The 8194-nt window shown below is 36.5% G+C and overlaps 1 pseudogene; it reads left to right on the plus strand.

The window, feature by feature from the left end:
* Nucleotides 1-3202: 3202 nt before the first annotated feature.
* LOC102263159 lies at nt 3203-5135 on the plus strand (annotated as a pseudogene).
* The last annotated feature ends 3059 nt before the right edge of the window (nt 5136-8194 follow it).

An 8194-nucleotide genomic window follows, 5' to 3' on the forward strand; every position in this document is an offset into this window, starting at 1 on the left:
AATTTTTCTAACAGCTGTTTAATCTTCTGTATTTGCCTTTGAAATCTATTATTGTTACTTTGGTTAAATAGATAATTAAGTATTATTTCATAATGATCTGTGGCCTCGTTTAGTCAAATATCCATACCTTTTGGTATTTTTCACAAATTTCTCCAAATCAAATTCTAAATAAAGTCATTTTGACCTCTAGCTAACTTTTGGATATTTCAGAGGGTTTCTGTAAAAGCTCAAAATAATTATTTTCTGTCCTTTTTTTATTAGGCTTATTTGACATGTTAAATTACATGGAAAGCTTTGTTCAACAAGTGATGCTAAATCTTCCTATATTTGTGTAGATATATGTTATTTATATAAATTTTGTAGAAATTACATAAAAATTTTAAAAATCTAATATATCTAGGTCATGGTCGGGTAGCTCAGTTGGGGAAAGCCAAGGCTGTGGGTTTGATCCCTGCGGTCAGGGAACACACAAGAATCAAACATTGAATGCATAAGTATGTGAAACAACAAATTAAAGTTTCTCTCTCTCTCTCTTCCTTCCTCTCTCTCTAACTCAATAAATAAAATGTTTTTAAAAATCTAATATGTCCTAATATAACCTTATCAGTTTTAATTCTAGTTATTATTTTAAAATCTTGAATGTCACAAGAACAACCAAATTTCCTTGTCAATTTCATTATAATGAACTCTGATCAAATCTCTCACAAATACATTTTTGAAAGTATTTTTTTCAATTAAAGACAATTATTGTTTTACTCTGATGCTTTTACAAAAGTGCTTCAGCTTCAAAAAGATTCATGTCTCTAATGACTTATAGATCATACCACTGAACTATGTTAGAAATTACAGGACATGAATAGAGAAACTAATGGCTTCATAAAAACTGCTAACAGAAAGATCAATATAAGCGATAATGAATAAAATGCTATTAAATGAACCGAGGAACATGATTATAAATTTGTGACTTGTTATTTGAAATATTGCTGGTTCTTTAATATTTAGTTTCCAGATATAAAGAAACCGTTTCTCTTAAGCTAACTATGACTACAACAATTTGGTAAATTATACCTATATATGTAGAATTAAAACATTATTTTCCTTTCTAGCTGATCTTTCCAGAATTTGGAAACTCTCGGTGAGTATTCTTATATTTTCATGACAGTATAGTTCTTCACATCAGTTCAATAAGAATCTGTTCTTGTGACAAGACACAATTGGAAACTGGCTGTATTGCCAAGCATTGGCTAGAATGCTGCATTTGAGAATGTGCATAGACTTACTAGTAGATATGACGAGATAATTTTAAGAAACTAAGGTTGACTCTATGGAGTAGAGAGAGCCCCTTGGAAAAACTTGCCTGGCACCTTGCTTACAGGGTTCTCAGCACATTTATCAGATGCATTAGGGAGTTTCCTTCCTGACAGACCTGGGCACCTCAAGATATTTGTAAGACCTCAGGGGGAAAGAAATTTGCTCAAATCTATAGGCATTGCAGGAAAATGGTAAGTACGTGGCTTGTATTTCCTTGCCCTGGGAGGCTGTTAAAGATTACACATAAGATTCCTTATAAAAAGTTACAGCAAAGCAGATTTAAAAGAGCTTATATGAGCAATTTCTATTCTTACTGTTCTTATGTAAATAATGATACCAGATATAAGTTTAGATTTATTTTATAAACCAAGTACCTTTACTATAATTATCTTTGGTAAAAATGAGAATAATTGTATGGAAAACACAGAGTTCATTCTTGTATTACTATTTATTAATTATTATATTATTTTTCATACAACCAACTGTAAACCTCCTTTTGCCCCACCCTGTATATTAATTCAATTCATACTAAATTAAGGTATTGATTTCCAGAAAAAGTTTGGTAATTTCTGATAACTCTAATAAAAAATGGTAAAGAGCAATTGAAAAGAAATTATCTTATGCATTGTCGTTTTTCTAACTTACAAAAAAATACTATATACTTCATTAATATGTCACTTTTATCTATTTTGTTCCCCATTTCTTTACTTGAAAATGTATAATATTTTATTTATTTTCTCTTGAATTGTATTTTCACATCATTGATAAAATATGGCTTTCTTCATCTAAGTGTTGATATGTACTCTTGGGATGATAACTAGCCAAGCTTTCAGGCAATCTGTCTAGAACAAATAACCACAAAAATAATGCTGTAAAGCAATACAAATTTATGATCTTACAATAATACATATAGGTTAGAAGAATGCCACAGGTCTTATTCAGCTTTATTACTTTTGGAAACTCTAGGGAATTTATCTTTTTCTTTACCTTTTCCAGCTCCCAGAGGCTGCCAGTATTAGCTCATGGCCCTCTTTTTCCATATTCCAAATTTCCATATGCAAATTAGGGTTGAGTCTTTCTCACATCTCATCACTCTGTTCTTGCTTTTGTGGTTATATCTTCCTCTCAGATTCTCTGGCTCTTCTGTTTCCCTTGTTGGCTTTATGTAACATTGGGCTCTCTTCAATAATCCAGAATAATTTCCCTATTTTAAGGTTAATTGATTAGCGTCGTTAAATCCATCTGCAACATTTTTTTTGCCATATAATCTGACATATTAAAAAATTATGAAAATTAGGACATGAACATCTTGTGGGAGCATTATTCTACCCACAATACAGAGATTCTTTTTCAAACAGTCCAATATTTCTATTTGCCTCCTTCCTTCTACATGCTCTATCTTTGTGCCTCTGCTCATGCTCTTCTCAGACACATAACAATGGCCCATTCTCTCTCCTTTCCTAATTGTACTAGTACTTCTGCATAAAACCAAACTATTTCTCCTCTATGAGACCTCATCTGACTACTTCAGCTACAGGCATCCTTTCTTTGCTAACATTTCAGGGTATTTATTAACTCTATAAAACAATAAAGTTTACATATGCTGTTCTCCTGTTTTGTTTTGTTTTTCCCGTTGTTCATCCCCTTGAAGCAGAGGTGGGGAATGTCCCACAAGCTGGACGTGTAAAGCCTGAGAAATCATTTGGTCTGGCCCTGTCAAGGCAACCACAGGTGGGACTCAAAATTCAATAAATCTGTGAGTTGTTTTTTTCATAGAAACATAGATTTATATTAAGCAAATGATGTTATAATTTTCAAATGTCCTTTGGCAGAAAAAGGTTCCCCACTTTTTTTTTTTCCTGTGGGAGCCACTGGGTAGAGAGGAGTGTAACCTTCTCCTCTCCCCGCCATAGCATGTGCTCCGCCACTGATATCTGTGTACTCTGAAAACGGGGAAACATCTGGTAAAAATGTCACTTTGTGTTCAAGGCTCCCATTCGACCAGATATTGTGAGCTTTGTTCACACCAACTTATGCAAAAACAATAGACAGCCCGATGCTGTCAGTGAATTGGCAGGTCACCAAACCAGTGCTGAGTCCTGGGGTACTGGCAGACCTGTGGCTCAAATTCCCAGAGTCCGAGGTGGTGGAACTCATCGTTCTGGCCAGGATGCTTTTGGAAATATGTGTCGTGGGGGCTGCATGTTTGCAGGAACAAAAACCTGGCGCCATTGGCACTACAGAGTGAATGCAACACAGAAATGATATGCCATCTGCTCTTCCCTGACTGCCTCAGCCTTACCAGCACTGGTCATGTCTAAAGGTCACTGTATTGCCTAGCCGGTTTTGCTCAGTGGATAGAGCATCGGCCTGCGGAACAGAGGGGTCCCAGGTTTGATTCCAGCCAAGGGACATGCCTGGGTTGCAGGCTCGATCCCCAGTAGGGGTCGTGCAGGAGGCAGCCAATCAATGATTCTCTTTTCTCTCCCTTCTCTAAAATCAATAAAAATATTTTTAAAAAATAAATAAATAAAGGTCACTGTATTGAGGAAGTTCCTGAACTTCCTTTGGTGGCTGAAGATAAACTTGAAGGCTCCAAAAAACCCAAGGGGGCTGTTTTGCTTCTTAAGAAACTCAAGGTCTGGCCCTAACAGGTTTGGCTCAGTGGATAGAGCATCGGCCTGCGGACTCAAGGGTCCCAGGTTCGATTCCAGTCAAGGGCATGTACCTTGGTTGCGGGCACATCCCCAGTGGGGAGTGTGCAGGAGGCAGCTGATCAATGTTTCTCTCTCATCGATGTTTCTAACTCTCTATCCCTCTCCCTTCCTCTCTGTAAAAAATCAATAAAATATATTTAAAAAGAAACTCAAGGTCTGGATAGGAAAAAGGTCTATGCCTCTCAGCGAATGAGGGCTGGCGAGGGCAAAATGACAAACTGTGGTCCTATCCAGCTCAGGGGACCTCACATCATCTATAATGAGGACAACGGTACCATCAAAGTCTTCAGAAACATCCCCAGAATTACTCTGCTTAATGCAGCGGTTAATCGCGACCCCTTTGGCAGTCGAACGACCCTTTCATATCAGATATTTACATTACGATTCATAACAGTAGCAACATTACAGTTATGAAGTAGCAAGGAAAATAATTTTATGGTTGGGTCACAACATGAGGAACTGCATCTAAAGGGCCAGAAGGTTGAGAACTACTGGCCTTAATGTGAACAAACTGAACATTTTGAAACTTGCTCCTGGAGGGCAGGTGGGACGTTTCTGCATTTGGGCTGAAAGGGCTTTCCCCAAGTTAGATGAGCTGTATGGCACTTGGCGTAGAACTGCCTCCCTCAAGAGTAACTACAACCTTCCCATGCCCAAGATGCTCAATACAAACCTTAGCAGAATCTTGAAAAGTCCAGAGATCCAAAGAGCCCTCTGAGCACCTCGCAAGAAGATTCATTGCAGAGTCCTGAAGAAGAATCTACTGAAAATCCTGAGAATCACATGGAAGCTAAAACCCTCTGCAAAGACCATGTGCTGGAACACCATTCTTCTCCAGGCCAAGAACCACAAGCTCCTGGTGGATAAAGCAGCAGCAGCGCTAGAAGCCAAATCAGATGAGAAGGGGGTTCCAGGCAAGAAGGCTGTGGGCCTTAAGAAGCAGAAGAAGCCTTTGGTGGGGAAAAAGGCTGCAGGTAAAAGAAACCAGCAGCTGAAAAGAAAGCCGTAGAAAAGAAACCCACCACAGAAGAAAGAAGCCTGTGGTGGCATAAAAAATTTGTTTATTCCATAATAGTCAAATCACTTTGGACAGCTAATTTTAAATAAAAATATGATCAAAGGCAAAAAAAAAAAAGGTTCCCCACCCCTACTTAAGGGACTTGAATCTCTGGAGGAGAAACCCCATTATGTTACTCTTTGTATATTTGCTGTGCTTAGATATGTGTTGTTCACAAACGTCAATTAACTCTTTTCCCATAACAGGATTCTGCCATGTCACTTTTATTATGTACATATTTTTGGTAAAATAGAAATTTAGTAAAGCAAATAATAAAATGATGGAATTTTAATACAATAAAACATAACCCTAATACTAGTTTCACATTTTGATTTTGAAAAATGCTTGTTGGTAGTAATTCAGGTACAAAACCCAAACTGAGTTTCCACTGAGTAAGTTTGAATATCAATTAAATATTTAATACCTTATTTCACTTGTTTTGATATCGTCTCCTGGTGATGTCTGCCTTCTGAGCCACAATCCTTTCTAACCATTTCAAGTTAAAAATAAAATATAATTTTTTTCAAGTAAGAATTCTTAAGTAACAAACAAAACCCAAAACACTTTATATACTGTATTAGTAATATAGGGACCTAATTAGCTTTGGGGGTTCCTTTAATTGAGAGTGATCCCAGATATTATTTTGCTGCTTCTAAATAGTGTTGGCAAAAGTAGCCCAGGGAACCACTCCCTAATTGCTTCTGTACAATGCAGAATATTGTTTCATGTGCTGCACAGTAACCAGTGCAGGCTGAGCATAATTATTTGTCAGGCTGCCATAATAGAGCTACCTAACTTGTTTTTTTCCTCTTTCTTCCTATTGTAATTTCCCACATTCCTATAAAACAGAAAGTTTGGAAACTCTATGGACTAAAGCAAATATATATTTTATGCTCGATGTCTGGGAGTTTTAAAAACATTGAGTTTCTTTTACTGCTCATTATTCATTAAGTATGAATGAACTCAAGAAGCCTGAAAACAAATAACTCCTCAGTATGTGTCAAGATAATGATGTATTAATAATAAAAACTATCCGTAATGGACATCAGAGATTTGTTATAAACAAAAGTAATTAAATACCAACAAAACATATTTTATATATTTACAATACTGCTATGTGAGTGTACTGTATGCAAAAATGCACTGCTGGCTAATTTTAAACTATGTGGAAGGCTCTGAAAGTGTCCCTCCTGAATTTTAAATGTGGAAGAAAATCTTGACTCTTTCTATGGCCACAAGGATGAATTCTGTTTTGGTGATTTGAGATTTTATTGTTGTTGTTTGTCTGTTTGCTTTGTTATGTTTTTTTTTTGAGGAGGAAGGCTGACTAATCTTGAAAGGTAACACCAAACCTCCAAGCAACAATGAAATAGAATCTCTGCTTTGTAAATGTAAACAATGCCCTGACATTCGTGGCACAAATTTCTTATGACATATTTTCAGTGAATAACATTTAAAGTTGTATTTGCCTAAAAAATTAATTATATAAACATTATTTACTTTTAGCTAAATGATGGATTTCTGTGTGTTCAAGCTGGCAATAGTTATTGGAGAATAACCGCATTAATTCAGAGAAAAGGATAAATGAGGGTTACTATACACATTAATCTTGTTTCTGACTTGAGACCACCTGGGAACTAGGAAAAGCAATGATGTAATGGCAAAATACAAACTTTGACCTATTGGTCAGGTGGACAGGTAATAGTTCAGAAAATACATTTTTTGGGGAAAAGGAGACTGATTCTTATTAAAATCATGGATAGATTAAAAATAAAAGGAAGACGTATGCTCTAGAAGTTAAAGTTCCAATTCAGAGACACTAAGGAGTAAAGGAAGTGCACAGAAGAAAACAAACAAACAAACATGCATAAGTAGTCTCTAGAGGACTCCTGTGAGCCTAATCAAAAGCAAGAACCTGAACCTGAAATAAGAAAGAAGAAACAAGGAGAACTAAATTCTATTTAATAGCTCCTCATTTTAGGTGTTACATTTTCCTTAGAGGTTTTGAGAGTCTCCTTTCATGGTTAGAGAAGAGTTGGAATGGATTTTTTTTCATTTACTCATATATGCTACATAGCACATATGTATCTTAATATCTGCTCATCATGATATTCAAGAGACACTTGGAGCTTTAAATATTACCTTTAGAATTAGGAGGTTGTGAGAGCAGTTTAAAAATATTGAATTGATGGGGGTGGCATTGGTTAATAAAATTATGTAGGTTCAGGTGTATATTGTATTGTGTGTTCACCTCCTAAGGTCAAGTCTCCTATCTCCATTTATCCCCCCTTTACCCTTTTTTACCTTCCCCACCCACTTTTGTTAAGCAGCCTACTATTTTCTGTGTCTATGCGGCTTTTTGTTTTTCTTTGCTTAATCCCTTCGCCTTTTTCACCCATTCCCCAACCCCTCTCCACTCTGACAGCTCTGCTTCTATTTTGTTTGTTAGTTCATTTTGTTCGTTAGATCCCACATATAAATGAATCATATAGTACTTATCTTTCCCTGGCTGATTTCACTTAGCATAATATTCTCCAGGTCCATCCATGCTGTCTCAAAAAGTGAGAGCAGCCCTAGCTGATTTGGCTCAGCGGCCTGCTGACCACAGGGTCCTCAGTTCTATTCTGGTCAAGGGCACATACCTTGGTTGCAGACTCCTCCCTAGCCTGGGCCCTGGTCAGGGCTCCTGCAGGAGACAACCAATTGATGTGCTTCTCTCACACTGATATTTCTCTCTGCCTTTCCCACTTTCTTCCACTCTCTCTAAAAATCAATGGAAAAATATCCTTGAGTGAGGATTAAAAAATAAAATAAAATAAAGGTGAGAGCACTTTTATAATGATGATTTCAAATGCATACTTTGTTGTATTATTTGAATTTAAGCTATTCCATATTAAGATTTCTGAAAACAAACATATCTACATTGAGTGTGAGCCTGACATTTGCAAGCTAGTTTCTTCTTAAATCTTTTAGTAATGGTATCCCCTAACTTCATATAATATTAAGGTTGGTTTAGAGAGGAGAGAGGAAGTTGTGAAAGGTTAAAATACAGGAAAAGTCCTCACTTGTCGTATTGCTGTATTGATGACCCGAATGGTGAGCCAAGGTG

The sequence above is a fragment of the Myotis brandtii genome, unplaced genomic scaffold (genome assembly GCF_000412655.1).
Source record: "Myotis brandtii unplaced genomic scaffold, ASM41265v1 scaffold128, whole genome shotgun sequence".
In the NCBI taxonomy this organism is placed as follows: Eukaryota; Metazoa; Chordata; class Mammalia; order Chiroptera; family Vespertilionidae; genus Myotis; species Myotis brandtii.